The 20,868-nt window shown below is 44.6% G+C and overlaps 1 protein-coding gene across 1 annotated transcript in view; it reads left to right on the forward strand.

Annotated features, from left to right (window-relative positions):
- LOC109249533 (class I histocompatibility antigen, Gogo-B*0101 alpha chain-like) overlaps positions 1–20,868 on the forward strand; it is a 283,631-nt gene that overhangs the window by 75,218 nt on the left and 187,545 nt on the right. The window lies entirely within an intron of this gene.

Raw genomic sequence — 20,868 nt, forward strand, 5'->3', positions numbered from 1 at the left:
TTCACTTTTTTAAAAATATGTTCAAGTACCAGAGTATTCTAAGGAAATTTGCCTTTGAGCCAGCAAAAAGTGAGCAGACAATTTCAAAAATTTTGCAGTCACAGACTAAACTTTCCGTGATCGATAGTCCAAATTTGCTTTACCATTGGCCATTGCACCAAAATAAGTTCGTGTCATTAGTTTAGTTTATAACTGTCCTGGATTGGTGATGACCCCAAAAATTATAAAAAATAAGTTTTGGGGCAGCAGGTGACTCTTGATCATGAGTTTCAGTCCCACATTTGGCATGTGGCTTACTTTAAAAATAAAATAAAATATTAAATTTAATTGCATTCTTAAAAAAGAAATCTTTTTAACATCTTTTTTTTTTTTTTAAGTTTATTTTTGAGAGAGAGAGCCTGAGCAGGGGTAAGGCAGAGAGACAGGTATGTACAGGATACCAAGCAGAGCCCAACATCGGGCTGTGTCACAAACCATGAGATCATGACCTGAGCTGAAATCAAAAGTCAGACGATTAACCAACTGAGCCACCCAGATGTCCCTGAAAAAAATAAATTTTTTAAAATTTTATTTATTTAAAATTTATTAAAAAAAAATTTTTTTTTTTTTTTTTTTTTGAAAAAAGAAAGAGGTGCCTGGGTGACTCAGTCAGTTGAGCATCCAACTTTGGCTCAGGTCATGATCTCAGTGTGGGTTCGAGTCCCCCCACCCCACCCCCACCCCTGCGGTGGCTTCAGAGAAGCCAGTCAGCTGGAGCCCACTTTGATCCTCTGTTCCTCCCTTCTCTGCCTCTCCCTGCTCTAGCTCTCTCTCTCAAAAATAAATAAAAATTTTTAAAGAGTCAAATCACCATAAAGATGAAACAATAAACAATAAAGATAAAGATAAACAGTTCTAATCATATATCCACCTAATGACTCAGCACCGAATACATGAAACCAAAACTGACAGAAACTGAGAGAGAAATGACAATACAACGATGTAGTAAACTTAAATATATCACTTTTGATAATGGAAAGAACAACTATGCAGAGATAAATAAAGATAAAGAAGACTTCCCCATACTATAAACCAACAGTAGAAATTTGATATTTATAGAACACTCCAGCCATCAACAGAATATACATTCTTTTCAAAGGCACATGGAGCTTTCTTGAAGATAAACCAACCTCAGTGAATTTAAAAGGGTAAAAATAGTAACAAAATATGTTCTCTTACCACAGGGGCATGATACTAAAAACCAATCAATAACTGAAATAAGTTTGGGAAACTCACAACTATGCAGAATTAAACTCATACTTCTACATAATCAAAGGTTCAAAAAGATATCAAAATGATCTCACACGTTCATGAGATGGAGCCATGCTTCCAGCCCCACCCTGACAGGGTGGAGCTTACTTAGGATTCTCTCTAACCTGCTTGGGATTCTCTCTCTGCCCCTCCCCAGCTCGCCTGTGCGCGCGCTCTCTCTCTCTCAAAATAAATAAAACATTTAAAAAAAAAAAGGAAGAAAAAAATAAAAACAAAAACAAAAACGGATGTCCCGGACTGGAACCACCAAAGTGATTTATTTTCTAATCTCACTGGGACCTTGAGCCATATGGACACTAGAGGGCGTACTGAGATTGCTAAAGCTACAAGGGTGGTATCTAACCACCAAAAAGTCTTGTAGATTGGGCTTTCCTGCTTAAACCAACATTTGGTCCATTTTCTAGACCAAACAGATTGCATTTGTTGAGTAATCATGCCCTTAATTTACCTTTTAATGAATGAAAGACAAATATGTATAAGATAAGGTATTCAAAAAGAAAATAAAGTGGGCACCTGAGTGACTCAGTCTGTTAATCATTGACTCTTGATTTCAGCTCAGGGTTGGTGAGTGGGAGCCTTGCATCAGGCTCTGTGCTGACGGCATGGAGCCTGCTTAGGATTCTCTCTCTCCCCTCCCCCCACCTCCCACCCCACTCCGCCCTGCCCTCTGCCCCTACCCTGCTTGCACACTCTCTCAAAATCAATAAATAAGCTTAAAAATATTATTTAAAAAATAAAAAGAAGGGGCGCCTGGGTGGCTCATTCGGTTGGGCATCCGACTTCCTCTCAGGTCATGATCTCACAGCTTGTGAGTTCGAGCCCCGCGCCGGGCTCTGGTGCTGACAGTTTGGAGCCTAGAGCCTGCTTCAGATTCTGTGTCTCTTCTCTCTCTGACCCTAACCCACTCGCATTCTGTCTCTGTCTCTCTCAAAAATAAACAAACATAAATATATATATATATATATATACACACACACACACACACACACACACACACACACACAAATAAATAAAAAGAGAATGGGGTGCCTGGGTGGCTCAGTTAAGTGCCCGACTTCAGCTCAGGTCATGATTTCAGTGGGTTCCAGCCCGGCATGGGGCTCTGTGCTGACAGCTCAGAGCCTGGAGCCTGTTTCAGATTCTGTGTCTCCCTCTCTCTCTGCCCCTCCCCTGTTCATGCTCTGTCTCTCTCTGTCTCAAAAATAAATAAACGTTTAAAAAAAAAATTAAATAAATAAATAAATAAATAAATAAATAAAATAAAATAAAATGGTAGTAAATAGGGGCGCCTGGGTGGCTCAGTGGGTTGGGCGGCCGACTTCGGCTCAGGTCAAGATCTCGCGGTCCGTCGGGCTCTGTGCTGACAGCTCGGAGCCTGGAGCCTGTTTCGGATTCTGTGTCTCCCTCTCTCTGACCCTCCCCTGTTCATGCTCTGTCTCTCTCTGTCTCAAAAATAAATAAATGTTAAAAAAAAATTTTTTTTAAATGGTAGTAAATATCTTCCTTCAAGGATGTATACAATTTTCAGGCAATTTTTTTTTCAATATATGAAGTTTATTGTCAAATTGGTTTCCATACAACACCCAGTGCTCATCCCAAAAGGTGCCCTCCTCAATACCCATCACCCACCCTCCCCTCCCTCCCACTCCCCATCAACCCTCAGTTTGTTCTCAGTTTTAAGAGTCTCTTATGCTTTGGCTCTCTTCCACTCTAACCTCTTTTTTTTTTCCTTCCCCTCCCCCATGGGTTTCTGTTAAGTTTCTCAGGATCCACATAAGAGTGAAACCATATGGTATCTGTCTTTCTCTGTATGGCTTGTTTCACTTAGCATCACACTCTCCAGTTCCATCCATGTTGCTACAAAAGGCCATATTTCATTCTTTCTCATTGCCACGTAGAACTCCATTGTGTATATAAACCACAATTTTTTTATCCATTCATCAGTTGATGGACATTTAGGCTCTTTCCATAATTTAGCTATTGTTGAAAGTGCTGCTATAAACATTGGGGTACAAGTGCCCCTATGCATCAGTACTCCTGTATCCCTTGGGTAAATTCCTAGCAGTGCTATTGCTGGGTCATAGGGTAGGTCAGACAATTTTTTTTTATCTTAATGAAGGTAAAGGAATTATTCCTCTCATTTTTTTTAAAGTTTTTTATTTTCAGGGTTTTTTTTAATGTTTATTTTTTATTTATTGAGAGAGAGCACTTGAGCAGGGAAGGGAAAGAGAGAGAAGGGGACAGAGGATCTGAAGTGGACTTCGTGCTGACAGCAGAGAGACTGATGCGGGGCTTGAACTCAAAAACCATGAGATCATGACCTGAGCTTATGAAGTCAGATGCTTAACTGACTGAACCACCCAGGCTCCCCTATTTTAAGTTTTTCGGTTTCATTTGTTTTGTCTCTTTTGGAAATATTGTTTTTGTTTTTTTGGTTTTCATTTTATGTTTTGATTTGATTCAAACTTCAGAATCTTGTAAAAGATATGAAGTCTCTCTCTCAGCCTTGTCCCATTCCTGACAGGCAACCAGTGATATTAGTTCTTTGCATATTCTTCCAGAGACATTTTATGCCTATGCAAACAAACATTAATTAATTAATTAACATATACATTATTTTCCTTTTCATACAGATTTTGACATATGCTTTTCCACACCTTGCTTTTTTACCCTTAACCATATACCAAGGAGACCATCCCATAAGGATGTATTGAGAACTTCCTGGGGCGCCTGGGTGGCTCAGTTGGTTGTGTCTGACTTCAGCTCAGGTCATGATCTCACAGCTCCTGAGTTCAAGCCCCATGTCAAGCTATGAGCCTGGAGCCTGCTTCATTTTCTGTGTCTCAGTCTCTCTCTCTCTCTCTCTGCCCCTCCTCTGCTTGTGCTCTCTCTGTCAAAAATAAATAAACATTAAAAATTTAAAAAAAACTTTCTGTCTTTTTATTTATTTTTTTTATTATTTTTTTAAACATTTATTTATTTTTGAGACAGAGAGAGACAGAGCATGAATGGGGGAGGGTCAGAGAGAGAGGGAGACACAGAATCCGAAACAGGCTCCAGGCTCCGAGCAGTCAGCACAGAGCCAGAAGCGGGGCTCGAACTCACATACCGCGAGATCGTGACCTCAGCCGAAGTCGGTCGCCTAACTGACTGAGCCACCCAGGCGCCCATGTCTTTTTATTTTTTAATGGTAATCCATTGTATAGATACACAGTGCTTCTTTTTTAAATGTATGTTTATTTTGAGAGAAAGAGAGAGCTAGAAGGGCACTTGAGGTAGGAGAGGGGGAGGGACTGAGGTGGAAAGAGAGAGAGAGAGAGAGAGAGAGAGAGAGAGAGAGAGAGAGACTCTTAAGCAGGCTCCACACTGAGCCCCAGGCAAAGCTTGATCCCATGACCCTGAGATAGTAACCTGGGCAGAAATCAAGAGTCAGACAGTTAACCGATCCAGGTGCCCCTGGATACACAATGCTTCTTAACCAGTTCCTTACTGGTAGATATTTAGATTGTTTATAAGGTTTTATTTATATATATAATGTGTGTTTAATTTTGAAATTTTGAGAGAGAGAGAGAGAGCAGGAAAGGGACAGAGAGAGAAGGAGACACAGAACCAAAAGCAGGCTCCAGGCTCTGAGTTGTCAGCACAGAGCCCAACATGGGGCTTGAACCCATGAACCACAAACTGTGAAACCATGACCTGAGCCAAAGCCTGATGCTCAACTGAATGAGCCACCCAGGAGGCCCAGATTTTATATTTTTTAAGTTTATTTCTTTATTTATTTTTAAGAGAGAGAGAGAGTGTGTGTGTGTGTGTGTGTGTGTGTGAATGGGAGAGGAACAGAGAGAGAGGGATTGAGAGAATCGCAAGAAGGCTCTGCACTGTCAGCACAGAGCCCAACTCTGGGCTCAATCCCATGAACTGTGAGATCATGACGTAGGCTGAAACCAAGTTGGACACTTAACCAACTGAGCCACCCAGGTGCCCCTAGTTTTTTTTTTTTGTTTTGTTTTTAAAACCTATGCTGCAATATATAATTTTGAATACAGTCATCTTGCAGGTATGCGAGTTTATTTTTGGACACATTCCTAGAAGTGGGACTGCTGGGTGTATACATTTTTTAATTTGGACTGAAATTACCATATTGCCATTCATAAAAATGTGACCAGTTTGCAATTCTGTCTTCAATATATTTGAGTACCTGTTTTGGTATGCTATTTTTTTTAACTATGAAAATATATAGACATATTTTGGAGCCATTTCTATATAGATGATATTTGAAATCCTGGAACTGGATGAAACTGGAGTGATTAAGAAGACAGTAAAAGCAGACAGAGCAAGCAGCCCAGATACAGTTCTTAAACACTCCAGTATTTAAAGCAAAGGGAGTCTGCAAAGGAGACTGAGAAGGAGCAATCAGAAAGAAAACTAGAACTGTATAATGTCCCAGAAGCTTAAGGAGAGGCAGGGGGAGTAAAAAATAATACAATCATTTCAGATAACAGTTTGGCATCATGTGGTAGAGATGTGCAGTAATTCCACTCTTACACACATATCCTAGGGGAATTCACACAAAGGACCACAGAGAGATGCCCCAGAGCATTCATGATAGAAAGAAACTAAAGGTCAATGAAGAGAAGGGATAGATTATAGCATATTCACACCATGGATCCCACCTAGCAATGAAAATAAATGAACGCTTTTGTATAAACATGGATTTATAACAAATATAATGTTAACTGAGAAGGCAAGCTACAGAATGATACATTCAGAGAGAAAAAATTTATACAAAGTCTCAAAGCATACCAAATAAGGGATTCTTTTAAAAAGTCCTGATAAAAGGGTGTCTGGCTAGCTCAGTGGGTAGAGCATGCAACTCTTGATCTCAGAGTTTTAAGTTTGATCCCCACACTGGGCATAGTTTACTTTAAAAAAATGAAATAAAATAAAATTATTAGTAAAAACACCAAGTTCAATGCACACACCCCACAGTTAGTCCTTGCCTCGGCAGTGTTAACAGAACCCCATGCATATCAGAACCATACAAAATGAGGACTGTCTGCATATATTTCTATTATTTACTATGTATATTGCATATAACAAATAATAAAAAATGTTAAAAATTGACAAACAATTTTATAGAGTGGTGACTCTATTCTTTTCTTATAATAATAAAATAATAAAATTTGTGAAGTAATTCCAAAAGAATTGAGCAAAATAAATAAAAGGAAAGAGTTGTCAAGTGTGGTGAAAGCCCCTGAGAGTACAGATGATGACATACATAGTCATCTCCATTCAAACTGGGTATGTATGTTCGTGACCTTGACTGCAGCAGATTTCCTGGAGAAATGTGAGCAAAAGCCAGAATGAAGTGTATAGAACCAAGAAGGAAGGATGAGGAAGTGTGGATTACAGGGGCAAACAGGGCCTTAGGTGTCAACCTCTGGGCGTGCAGAAAGGTGTGGAGGACGGGGAGGCAGGGTTGGATTCTGAACGTGCTTCTTTGGGTCCAAAGCTTAGAAGAAAAGAAATGAACATTTATTTCCTTCTTTCCATAGTCTTCAGAGAGATCTTCAGAAATCATTTATACATGCTGAAAGTTTGCAAACTGTTTCTCCAACAGTTCCTGGGTCCCTCAAAGAAATTAAGTACTTTGGTGGACTTCTGAATACAAAGACAAGGATGTGAAGTTCCTGGGGCTAGACTTCACCATCTGGGCCGTGATTCTCAACAATGTATGAAAAATTAGTAGATTTTGCTTTCCAAAGATTTTTTTTTTAGTTCTTTGTTAGAATGTTTGCAATGAATGTGTGTGTGACAAAGGATTTGGATGTGGATAAGGAACTCCAATAATTTGACAGTGGGGGGAGAAAAAAGCAACAACATCAAACATGAATAAGACTTAAATAGGCATTTTATTTATTTTTTTAAGTTTATTCACTTTTGAGAGACAGAGACAGAGCATGAGCAGGGCAGAGAGAGAGAGAGAGAGAGAGAGAGAGAGAGAGAGAGAGAGACGGAATCCAAAGCAGGCTCCAGACTCTGAGCTGTCGGCACAGAGCCCGATGCAGGGCTCCAACTCACAAACCATGAGATCATGACCTGAGCTGAAGTCGTATGCTTAACCAACTGAACCGCCCAGGCGCCCCTAAATAGGCATTTTACAAAGGAAGATACATCAATGGTCAATGGTCAATACATATATGAAAAAAGGTTTCAACATCAATAGTCCATCAGGGGAAAATGCAAAGTAAAACCACAATGAGAAACCAGTATGCACCCATTAGAATGGCTAAAAATAAAAATATTAATAAACTATGTGTGGCTCAGTGAGCATCGACTCTTGATTTTGGCTCAGATCAGGATCCCAGGGTGATGGAACCAAGCTCCTAGACAGACTCCTTGCTGAGCATGGAATCTGCTTAAGGCTCGCTCTCTCTCTCCGCCCCCCTCTCCCCCCTCTACCTCTTCCCCACTCTCTCTCCCTCTCTCTAAAATGTAAATAAATAATGGGGCACCTGGGTGGCTCAGTCAGTTGAGCGTCTGACTTTGGCTCACCTCATGATCTTGAGGTCTGTGAGTTTGAGCCCCGCGTCGGGCTCTGTGCTGACAGCTCAGAGCCTGGAGCCTGCTTAGGATTCTGTGTCTCCCTCTCTCTCAGCCCCTCCCCGTTCATGCTCTGTTTCTGTCTCAAAAATAAATAAACATTAAAAAAATTTTTTTTAAAAATGAAGAACTACTGATAACACGCAACAGCATGGACAGATCACACAGATACTATGCCAAATGCCAATAAGCCAGACACATAGAAGGCTATGCTCTATGAATGTATTTGTATTATGTTTTTAAACAGGCAAAACTACTGTATGGGAATAGTGGTCAGATCAGTGGATGCTTGGTGGGGGAAGGGAGGCTGACTGAAAGGGGACTGTTATTGAAAAGGTGATTAACCTATATATGTAAAGAGATGTCTGTAAGTTTATGACTATCATGGGTAGTATTATCCTATCTTTGTAAGAGCACAAAGTAAAAGCCTCAAGTATGTGGATATCTGTTTGTATGGCCAGGAGAGAAACTTGTGGACAGGTATATATATAGCTGTTAATGTGGTTACTTCCTGGTAGTGGAAACAGTGCATTTGTTAACTTTTCTTTCATAAAGTTTTGGATTGTTCACGTATAACGGCAAGCATGCACTACTTTTGTAATTTAAACTTTATATTCTATATATCAAAAGCTTCTTGGTCGTGGTTGTGCAACAACGTGAATATATGTAATGCCACCTTAAGTGTACTTCATGTATACTTAAGGATAGTTAAAATGGAAGGACTCCTGGCTGACTCAGAGCAGTAACTCTTGATCTTGGGATCATGAGTTCAAGCCTCACCTTGGGTGTAAAGATTAAATAAATACATAAACTTTTTAAAAAGTGCTTGGGGTTCCTGAGTGGCTCAGTCCGCTGAGCCTCCTACTCTTGATTTCAGCTCAGGTCATGATCTCAGGATTGGTGAGTTCAGGCTTTGTGTCAGGCTCCTCCGCGTTGACAGTGTGGAGCCTGCTCAGGATTCTCTTTCCCTCTCTCTCTCCATTTCAAAAATAATAAATAAACTTTTTTTTACAAAAATGCTTAAAACGGTGATTTTTATGTTATTTGTATTTTACCACAATTTAAAAACAAAACAAAAACCTTAAGCTGCATCTGCAAATGATCCTGTGACTAAGAATGGAAGTTGGGACTGGTCGAGACTGGGAAATCAGAAATGAAAGTGAATTTTTAAAAACATGATATTTAATTGGTGAAGAGGAGGGGCGCCTGGGTGGCTCAGTCAGTTGAGCGTCTGACTTTGGCTCACCTCATGATCTTGAGGTCTGTGAGTTCGAGCCCCGCGTCAGGCTCTGTGCTGACAGCTCAGAGCCTGGAGCCTGTTTTGGATTCTGTGTCTCCCTCTCTCTCTGCCCCTCCCCTGTTCACGCTCTGTCTCTCTCTGTCTCAAAAATAAATAAACATTAAAAAAAAAAAAACGGAAATCTTATAAAAAAAAATAATAATTGGTGAAGAGGAGTCTGAACATTAAAAAAAAAAAAAAAAAAAAAAAAAAACAACTCATAATCCCACAGTGACAGGGGAGACTAAACCCAGAATTCCAAAATCGAGGTGGACCTGAGGCGGGATTTTGTGCTTCGCAGGTGGAGATCCCGCCTCTAACTAGATTTAGTCCAATGGGATACAAGGAAAGGGGAAAGTCCCGCCTCTCAAGCAGCTACAGCCCAATGGGAGCCTTCTGGATCCGTTGGGATCCTGGGGCAGGTAAAGTGCGCTGGCCCTGAGCCCTGGCTGCGCGGGCCGCGGTCGCCAGAGACTTGGGGAGATGCGCGCCCCTGGGCCCGGTGGCGCGCCGCCCTTCGGCCTGCTACTGTGTTTGCTCGGGGTGGCTCGTTCCGGAAGCCAGGCCAGTGAGAGCGGAGGCTGAGGGTGTGCGGCCCTTGCTCGGCTTTCCAAGCCTAATGACCGCCCGTCGCTCTAACGCCCAGCCCAGCAGCCAGAGACTGCGAAACTGAGAAACAGGCCCAGTGTTTCACTCCCACAGCCGGGGGCCTGACAGTGCCTCACTGGGGCGCTGAGTTGTGAGGAGGAGTTGTGGGGGGCTCAGTTCACCCCATCCACACCCTTCCCCAAACTGTGACCTTTATGGAGCCCTTTGTGACCACCTTCTGGAGCCCAGCCAGAGAAGGCTGGGGAGATGGAGGTTGCCAAGTCTGAGAGAGGATAGGGGGTAGGATTTCCTCTGAAATCAGTTGCTTCTCATAAATAGATTACCCCGAATCCTCTCTCTCACATCTGAACCTTAAATTTAACCCCTACACTTAGTCCTACAGCATGAAGAGAAAAAATGGATTTTATATCAAACTGATTTTTGCACCCCCCACTTACTGATTACTTCCTGCTTGGGAAGAGAGTTGCAAAGGGAAATAAGGTCTGGTCTTAAAATGTGTCAGTCTGCTGAAAACTACTGAGCAGATTAGTGCAAGGAAATATTAGACATAAATGCTATTACAGCAGAATGTGTAGGGTCTTGAGGCTTCCCAAAAGAGGAGTGAATTCTACCTGTGGAGGTGCAGAAAGGCTTGAGAGGAGGTGGCTGACATTGACTGTGGATATAAGACAAACTAGAGAGGGGAAAGAGCACTCCAGGCAACTCCACAGCCAGAGTGGGGTTCTAGGAACCGCAGGTAGATCTGAAAACCAGATGGGGGGGTGGGGTGGGGATGGGAATAGAGGGTGTGGGGGGAGGGTACAGGCTCAATCAGAGCACATGGATTGTTAAAGCACTCACCCTTGCTATTGCTGTCTGGGTACTTAATAAACTTGAATCTCAGCCATATCCCTTTAGGTCTTACTTTCCTGGGTTACAGATGAGAGACGCAAGCTTAGAAGTTATGTTATTTCGTAAATTCACACTGTTGGTATGTTTGTGAGGAATGTCAGTCCAGGTCTTTCTGATTACAGATCCTAGGCAATTCCCACTTCCCCACAGGAGCCAGGGCAAGAAATTGACTGTGTTTTTGAAGAGGGGAGGTTGGAGGCCTCTCCCCAGAGGGTGGAAGCTGAAGGATCTCAGGGAAGGCAGTAAAATGATTAGATTTATATTGAAAAAGCAGCTGCTAGAGGAGAAATGGTAGCAACTGCAAGAGAAGTCCAGAGGTGAATGAGTTTCTCCAGGCAATACTCAAAAAATGCCCAGAGGGTAGGGCTTGAGGAAGTGATTCAGAAAACCTGATGTCACTGCTCAGGCACTGTAGCCAGTCATGGAGACTTGAGGAGAGGAGTCAACTCCCAAGCAGGAAAGTGACCAGAGAAAGAGAAATCCAGCCAGGGTCACAGGCTGATGAGAGAGCATCTGAGATAAGGGCTGCAAAGAGTTGGTGGATTTAGCAATTAGGAAGTGGCTGGTGACATCAGCTGTACCATGCTGAGGTGGAGGCAAAAGCAAGATATAATGAGATATGTATTTACTAAGTGGAGAAAAGTTTAGAGTAGAATCATATTTTTGTTTGCTTGTTTGTTTAAAAATATAGTAGGTTACTATATTCATGAACAGTAACCTGGAAGAACATTCACCAAGGTGACAACAGTGGTTATCTTGGGAGGAAGGGTGTTGGAGGGCCTATTACTTTCTTCATGATATAGTTGATGTTACTTTTTGATCGGGAAGAAATAACCCATTAAGACATTTTGTGTATTAAAAGTGAGTGGGGCCTAAAGAAGTAGAGAAGGACAATTCATTCTGGAAGCTTGTTGGAAAAAGAAAGTGAGTCAAAAGGCAGATGTTTCTGAAAAAGGAGGCAATGATAACAGCAGCTACATTTGATTAAGAATGTTTTAAGGAGGGGCACCTGGGTGGCTCAGCTGGTTGAGCCTCTGACTCTTAATTTAGGCTCAGGTCATGATCTCATGATTTGTGAGTTCAGCCCCACATCAGGCTCACTGCTATCAGTCAGCCTGTCAGCGCAGAGCCTGCTTCAGATCCTCTGTTCCCCTCTTTCTGTCCCTCCCCTACTTGTGCTCTCCCCCCCACCAAAAAAAAAAAAAAATTAGAAAAAAAAATGTTTTAAGGGACACCTGGGTAGCTCAGTGGGTTGGGCATCCGACTCTTGATCTCAGGGTTGCTAGAGAGTTTGGGCTCATATTGGGCCCCACACTGTGCTCTAAGCTGTATGTATTTTTTTTTAAATGTATTAAAATACCCTGCTAGGTGCTTTTTTGGGGGTAGAAGAATTATCTGGAATCCTCTAAGGCATTCTTTCCTCATTTTTATTTTATTTTATTTTTTTTAAATGTTTTATTTATTTTTGAGGCAGAGAGAGACAGAGCGTGAGCAGGGGAGGGGCAGAGAGAGAGAGCGAGACACAGAATCCAAAGCAGGCTCCGGGCTCTGAGCTGTCAGCACAGAGCCCGACGCGGGGCTTGAACTCACAAACCATGAGATCATGACCTGAGCCGAAGTCGGATGCTTAACCAACTGAGCCACCCAGGCGCCCTCTTTCCTCATTTTTATACATGAAGAAAGTAAGGCTTGGTGAGTTAAAACCTTGTCCAAGACAGTACATCTCATAAGAATTATCAATGAGGTGCTTGTTAAAAATAGATTCTTGGACTTCCTCCAAACCTCCTGAGACAGACTCTGGAGAGGAAAAGCCTGGAAAACAGAGAGCCCAGGTGATTCTTAGGTTCTAGCAACCAAGGGCTGTAGCAGCATAGGAGATGGTTTGAGGCCAGGGTAAGGGTTTAATGTGGCTGGTGGGTGGAGCAGAAGGGAGAAATGAATCTTCCCTTGACAATAGTCCCAGGAAGACTCTGGGACATGGAACAGCAGCAGGAGTACAGAGATGCTCAAATATTCCTCTTCCAAGTTGGTCAAATGAAGGCAGGGAGTAGTGGGAGATGAAGGTAGAGAAGTCAGTCTTTGAGGGGCCCTGTTTTAGCCTGCTAAGGAACTTGGAAGTCATCCTGAGGACAAAAAGGAATCCTTGAAGGAGCAGAAGAGTGGTATGCAGTAAGATATGTGTTTCCAGATAGATCACTGATTGTATCAGGAGGGCAGATTTTAAATGGTTAAGACTGGAGAGAGAGAGAGAGAGAGAGAGAGAGAGAGAGAGAGAGAAGCCTAGAGAAGGGAGACCAACTGGAAAGACTCTGGCTATAACCCAAACAAGCCATACTATGGGTTGGTCAGTTTGATGGGAATAGAGAAGAATGTCCAGATTCAAGAAATAGGAAGTGAGGGGCGCCTGGGTGGCTCAGTCGGTTGAGCATCCGACTTCGGCTCAGGTCACGATCTCACGGTCCGTGAGTTCAAGCCCTCGTCAGGCTCTGGACTGATGGCTCAGAGCCTGGAGCCTGCTTCCGATTCTGTGTCTCCCTCTCTCTCTGCCCCTCCCCCATTCATGCTCTGTCTCTCTCTGTCTCAAAAATAAATAAATGTTAAAAAAAAAATTAAAAAAAAAAAGAAATAGGAAGTGAAAAATGGGCAAGGTTTGGTAATTGTTTGAAAGTAGGAGGTGTTGAGGGAGGCAGCAATCTAGGATAAGTACCCACGTAAAATACACTTGCTGATTGTTTGGGAATACCCAGTTCTGCTATAGAAGACAAGAAAACAAATAGGATGAATAGAACTTATAAGAAGTGTTGCATGTGGGTAAGTAAGTTAGTAATCTGTGAGACAGTAAAATACACTTGCTGATTGTTTGGGAATACCCAGTTCTGCTATAGAAGACAAGAAAACAAATAGGATGAATAGAACTTATAAGAAGTGTTGCATGTGGGTAAGTTAGTAATCTGTGAGACATGTTAGATGTTGACAAGTAAGTAGAATATATTTCTCTGAATTGAGATAGAAAGGGAGGGAAGACCCAAACAGGCAATCATGGTATTCATGATACTCTAAATATATGATGAATCTGAAGCACTTGATATTCAGGAGGACTCAGTTTGACAGGACAGATGCACATCAAATAACCTAGAATTCAGGCTGTACGATCCTTCCACCCAACTTGTACCCAATCCTAAATGTATTAACCTACCCCATCACTTTCCCCTTACTCCTTGCTGTGTGTTTTACATTTATCCAATAAACCATGTGAGTCAAGCATTTCAGTTTGGTCTGTGAGCCTTTTTATTCTGTGACCTGTGGGATAGCCTCTTAGTACTGCACCAGCCAGCTACCATGGCATCAAAGTAATTTCCCACACTACAACCCAGCTCTGACTTGAGTAAGTGGGTAGATTAGATGGTGATGCCACCTGCCAGGAATATAGGATGAGAGTCAGGCTGTTTTATGCTGGAGGCTAAGAATATGCTCAGTTTGAATGTGTTGAGTTTGAGGCAATGTAGGACATTAAGCCAAGATGGCCAACAGGTGGTTGGATATAATGATGTGGAGTACAAGGATTTAGATATTCGTAGTCATTACTATTTAAAGCAATGAGCTTGGATGAGATCCTGTGGAGAAACAGTTTTCCTTCCCACTCTTCACTCCCCATTCCCTTTACCCCCTCTTTCGGTGCCCTAAAAATAGTCATATAGCCTCACAGGAACCTTGTGGGGCCATCTCATGCTGATGTCTGTTGAGAGATAAACCCTTTCCACCATTTCTTTTCCCTCAGTGATGTATTGTGTGCAATAGAACTTCATTGCTCTTTCCCAGCTCAGCACTGGGTAGTTCACATAGGAACTCTCAAGTTACTTGGATGACCAGTCTTTCTTACGGTGCTGCAAGGAGGGCAGGTGGGCAGAACCCCAGGCATCTGGGTCCCAGGCCAGGGTCCAGGGGCTTGGGAGAAGCTGATTCTCACCAGAGCTCATCATTCTAAGCACCTTGTCAGCACCTTGTCATCACTCTAAGGAGCATGATGAAGCAGAACAACTAGAGCCAAGGTGATTGATTGGGGCAGGGGTGAGGTGGTGGAGAGGTGTGAGGAGGGTGGTGTGGTGGTGGTGTGGCTATGATGGAAGACTCAATACAGTTCTAAAGATATGGAGCTATGCGTTCATTATTGTTCAACTTTATTTATTTATTTATTTATTTATTTATTTATTTATTTAAAGTTTATGTATTTATTTTGAGAGAAAGAGTGAGCATGAACAGGGGAGGGGCAGAGAGAGGGAGAGAGAGAGCAGGAGAGAGAGAGAATCCAAAGCAGGCTCTGTACTGTCAGCGCATAGCCCAATGCAGGGCTCAAACTCACAAACCATGAGACCATGACCTGAGCCAAGACCAAGAGTTGGATGCTTAACTGACTGAGCTATCCGGGTGCCCCCTATTTTTTTTAATTTTTAATTTTTTAAATTTTTATTTATTTTGAGAGACAGAACATGAGCAGGAGAAAGGCAGAGAGAATGAGGGAGAGACAGAATTCCAAGTTGACTCTGCACTGCCAGCACAGAGCCTGACATGCGGCTTGAACCATCAGCCATGAGATCATGACCTGAGCCGAGATCAAGAGTCTGACACCCAACCCACTGAGCCACCCAAGCACCCCTGTTCAACTATTTGTTAAGTCTGGGCACTGAATAAATATGCTGAACATCCTAGATACAGCACCTTTTCTGAGATTCCAATATTATCTCCTCCTTCTTCTGAGGGATTTTATCCCTGACTCCAAACCCGATAATGTACCCAGTGGTGCCAGAAAGACTGGATATTAGGCACTGAGTATTGGCAAAAGTAGGACATGAGTATAACATCCCTGCCCTTGCTCCAAATCCAGAATCTGGGAAATAACTGGCCTTTTTCTGACATAGTCACCTCCCTACCCTCACCAGCAGTTCATAGGAACCCTGGAGACTGGTCAGAGTCTGAAGTGAGGTATACTTCTAACTTATGTATTTTTTTTCTTTTCTTTTCCTTTTCTTTCTTTTTTTATCTAGTGAATATCTGAGGGTCTACAAGTGCTGTTCATTTTGCATTACCAATAATAAACATTACAGTAGCACCTACTAGTACTTGAATTCTTACTGATGGGTTTTACATGAACACTGGCATGAGTTCTCTCATTGGATCCTTACTTGTTAAGGTAAAGACTATTATTATCTCTAATTCCCAGATGAGGAAAGTGCTGCTTAGAGTGGCTCATTTATACTTGCCGTGGGCATCATAAGGAGCAGTAGCATTTAGATCTGAGATTTAAGCAAGATGCTGTGTTGGGCCCAGTGCAAAGTTTTCTGCCTTCAGGGAGCCTCAGTGTGGTGAGGTGTATAATGAATGAGGACTCCGTGTAGTCAGTACCATTACTGTGGCATGAGCAATGCATGCTGGGAACACAGGAGGAAGCCACTTGCTGCAAAAGACAGAGGGTGGAATGCAGCATGACTTTGCTGGGATTCATGAGAGAGAAGATATGTCTCTGAGAGTGAGTGAAGGTTAATCAGCTGGAGAAGGGAATTTCAGGCATTTGGGGAAGTGGTGGGATTGGAGGTGGAGAAAGCCACTGTTTGGCTCTCCTGTAACTTTGGAGTTCGGAGCTTTGGTATTTGAGTCACACATCCTGCAGACAATGGTAGTCTGTGAGTTAGGGAACCAGAGCATCTGGGAACACTGGCCAGGACTTCCTTCTCAGCACACTGGAGTCTTTCCACTCCAGCAAAAGCAAGTCTAGAAAAAGCAGAATTGCAGATGGGGAGAAAGGAAAAGAGCAATCCTTCCTTTTTTTTTTTTTTTTCCAATGCTTATTTATTTTGAGAGACAGAGAGACACAGAAAGACAGAGGGAATTCCAAGCAGGCTTTGTGCTATTGGTCTGATGTGGGGCTTGAACTCATGAATTGTGTGATTGTGACCTGAGCCAAAATCAAGAGTCGAACGCTCAACCAGGCACCCGAAGAGAAATCCTTCCTGACCCAGAGCTGCATCTACTCACTCCAGAAATACCTGGCAGCTGGGGTGAGGCCCTGGCCTAGGATAGGAGGGATAGGTGTGCACTGATCAGTGTGTTAGGGGATGGGGGGTGCTGAGGGCACTGTGGGGAAGGGTGGGAAAGCAGGCCTTTCAGATAACCATTACTTCCATCACATTACCTGTGTGTCTTTTGAGCATAGTTCTATTGCTGATCATTTTGCTTGCCTTCTCTCATATGTACTTGGTGAACCCTTTCTCCACTTGGCCTTCAAGTTCTGAAGGACAGGGCATGACCTGGCATCGAGGATGTGTAGTACTTTGGCAAGACCAGAGGTGGCAAGTTCCCCGGTCCAGGTCTTTTGGTCTCCTTTGCCACTGCTGCTCCCTGTCCCACTAGTGTGTGTGACTATCTGTAAAGCCCCTGGAAAGGAGCTCATTGCACATGTGGGGCCCTTGGCTCCTGTCCTCTAGCAGTACTCCAACTAACCTAGCCAAGGGACAGGCTGCCTCTGAACCCTGAATCTCTGGGACCTCAAGCCACCTGTTCCCAGGGGATGGGACTGCTTGGAGCCAGAAGTCCACTGAGATGCCCTTTGACATGAGCAGAGGCTCTCCTGTCTTGGGGATCACCAAGCCAATGCTAGGTCTCTGCAGGAGACCCAGAGAGCAGGCCCAGGGAAAGGTGGAGGAGGGTTCAGCTGGTCTGTCAGTGGCCCACATGCCCTCACCTTTCAGAGCCTCCTTGTTCTAAGCTCCCGTCCCCAACACACACACAGTCTGGATCTTCTGTGGGCTCCTGCCTTCTACGATGATCATTGTGGGGGCTGCAGTGCACCTTTCTCTGGAAGAAGTGGAAGAAGGGTAGCAGGTATGCTCAGAGTATTAGAGCTGGGAGTGACCATAAGGATGTTTTGACATCCCTCTCACTGGGAGGCTGAGGCAGGGATTTAAAGAGAGCAACTGAAGGTATATGAAAAGAGAAAGAGAAGGGAGTAGGTTAGGATTTTTGTTTCCTCTCTAACTTTGGGCTTGGGTGTCTCCTTCCTAGTATACACACAAGCGTGCGCGCGCGCGCGCACACACACACACACACACACACACACACACACACGCAGCTCTGTTTTCCATGAGAAGTTTTGCCTCCTGAAGCATGTTTCTTGTAACCTCCCAAGCACTGAAAACCAAGTCCAAATTGGCCTGTCAAAATCCTCCTACATAACTCGATCAGACTTGATGGGAATACCTGCCAGATCTCCCAGGAAGGCTGCTTGGAGGTGGGAGATGGGGTGCAGAAAGGCCAGTTGCCAGCTGGCAACTCACTGAGTTCCTCCTCTCCTACTCCTCCAACCCCAATTTCTCTTCACAAGTGCACAGAGACAAATCTATATTCCCATGGCAAAGAAGTGATAAAGATGGATAGGAGGGTGTATGGGAGTGGGGCAGCAATTTTATGTTCTGGCTGGAAGGAAACGTAGAGTTCATTTAGTCCAATTCCTCTTTATTAGGTGAGGAAACTGAGGCATGGATGGAGGAGGTGCCATTGGCTGGGGAGTCAGAGCCAGGGCCAAGAACCCTGCTCTACAGACATGTAGTTTACTCCTGACTACTTCTCCCAGGCTCCCACCCCTCCCACTTTTCCCACAGACTACAACCAGCAAACAGGCTCCTCTATTTGAGGTAAGTGTCGGACTGGGGAAAAGAAGACATCAGTTTGCACACCTGGGGAGAGATTGGAGGATCACTGTGAGAAGGGCAGGTGGTGGTTTACAGCCAGGAGTGGAATATGTATACATTGAGATTAGGGAGATAATCTCTCAGAGTGGGCAAAGCCTGAACCCTCCTCTCCCCAGGCCTCCTTGCTTTCTTCTGCCTACAGATTGACAGAACCCTGATATCAAAATAAGTGGTTTGCCATGCTGGTGTAGAGCAAGTTTCCATTGGTCTCCATCTGAGCCTTTCCGCTGTTTTTTCCCCAAACAGCACCCCCATGCCCCAGCAAGGGGATGGTTAGGCTGACACCTCTTTGCAGCTACACAGCCAGCCACGCCTGAGGAGTGCTGGACCTCAACTGCCCTTCCTGAGTCTCCAGTGGTGCCCTGAAACCAGATACTTGTATTTTTCTCTGTGCAGGGCCTTGACATTGCACTATAATAAAGGTGTATGTGGAGAGTTTGTGAGCCTAGTCCTGAACTGATTTTTGGAACTTTAAGTTTTTTAGTGACTCTCTAAGATCCAGGAAAGTCAAGCCTGGTCTGATGACTCAACCTCGCTTCCTGTCTCCTCCAGGTCAACAACCCTGGGCTGCCCTGCAGATGCTGGCTGGCAGAAGGGCAGCCCCCTACCCTTCAGGATGAACAGGAGGGTGGAGAAGGGGAGGGCAACATGTCTCAGCCTGGGTCAGCCCTGAGAACCCCAGGAGGGGCTGGCTAGGACTCCAGACAAACTTAACTTGCCATTAAGGTTCTGACTCAGACTCCAGGCAAGCACAGGGCTGACCTGCAGCAGAGGTACCACCACAGGCCAACAGGGATCCCAGCACCCGCTCCTCTTCTGGTTCTCTCTCTGGAATGAGTCTCTTGCCCAGGCCAGAGACACCACCTAGAGCAGCTACAATTTGTAATCTAAAAAACAAGAGGGTGGTGTTGAGTGGGAAAATTGGGAAGGTGTTTGAGGAGTCACTGGGAAGACGGGCAGCAGGGACTCTCTGAACTCGCAAGGGGAGGGAGGTTTCTAGAGAGTGGTGAGCTGAGAAACACTGGTGTTGGGGATTTCAGCCAAGTCTCAGGACTGCCCCTCCCCCTCCTCCAGGAGGCTGTCTTCTTGGCAGACAGCAGATAGATGCATGACAAAGGTGCTGTGATGGCTCTGTCCTGGGGGTGGGGGAGATGGCTGGGGAGGGGCCCCCTTCTGTTCTAAAGCACGTCTCTCCACCCCCATCAGGCCTCTTAATCTATCTGCCTTTTGGGCAGTTAGTGGCTTAGAGGTGAATACAGTTCCGGCTCCACTGCCCTGCTGCCCTGTAGACCTGCTAACAGACCTATGGGAAGTGTTGAAATGCATGCACACAGTTAGTTGTACAAAATGTACATATAGATGGGCACATGAACAGGGTTGTGTTATATAGACTCAGTGGGGAAAAAAAGAAAACAGGCACAAAAAACTCACTGATACCAAGGTAAAGACAGCTGGCTACAGGTAGAAGGGCCCCCACTAGGACACCCAGCCCCTCAGAAGGCAGACATTGAGCCACTGACCCCAGCAAACAACCACAGACAGGGGCGAGCTGAAGAGATGCCTTAAAGTTGGCAGGGGTCAGTGTCAGTGTCCCTAGGCTCAGGATTCCGACCTTACAAGCTGCGGATAACTGATCCAGTCCCCCAATTTACCCGAGTGCCTCCACTTAGGGCAAGTTTGAGGATCCTTGAGGTTTATTCTTTTGCAAACAGAATCAAGCACCAGGCCAGCAGTGTGAGCCCTGAGGACAGTCAGGGAAGTCCAGAAAAATAGACCCTGGGGGGAGAGCTTAGGGCTGGCTTCCTGTACCCCCTCCCCAAATCGCTTTCCACCTCTTCGGCATCTTTCCACCAGCCCCACTAAACAAAGCGGATCCCTTGGCCTGGGGGTCTGGGGGAGGGGTGGATGACAAGGCTGGACGCCTGAGTCCTCCAGAGGAAGGGGAGCAGGATACCTAGGTCCCAGCGGGGGGTCCTGTCTGAGGCTCAGGCTTTGAGGGGATTGCAGGGGGATGGTGTTGCTGGAGTTCTTTTTAGCTGCTCTGAGGGGGATTCTGTGTGGGGGATTGGGGCTGGGGGTTGGGGAGCAGGAAGCTGTCCCCAGGGGAGCCATCCAGGCCCATTCAAGGGTTGAGCACTTGTTTAGGGCTAGAGCTGCCCCCTCTGGGGACTGGGATTGTCCAGCCAAGGCCATTGTCCTGCCCCCTTCCCCCAGTCCCTTCCAAGCTTCTTTGAACCTGAAGTCGGATATTTTTTTCTCCCCAGCTCTCTCCTTTGGCTTTCCCCACCCAAGGCCTGGGGCTGGAGGCCTGGGCTGGGGAGGGGGAGGAGGAAGAACAGCCAACAATGGGGCCAGATATTCGGGTCTCTGATGGGGGGGGGGGTGCCAAGGAGGCTGATGAGGGGCCCCACAGTGGGGGGCCTCTGGGGTGTA

The sequence above is a fragment of the Panthera pardus genome, unplaced genomic scaffold, assembly GCF_024362965.1.
Source record: "Panthera pardus isolate Hobbes unplaced genomic scaffold, ASM2436296v1 HiC_scaffold_17, whole genome shotgun sequence".
NCBI lineage: Eukaryota > Metazoa > Chordata > Mammalia > Carnivora > Felidae > Panthera > Panthera pardus.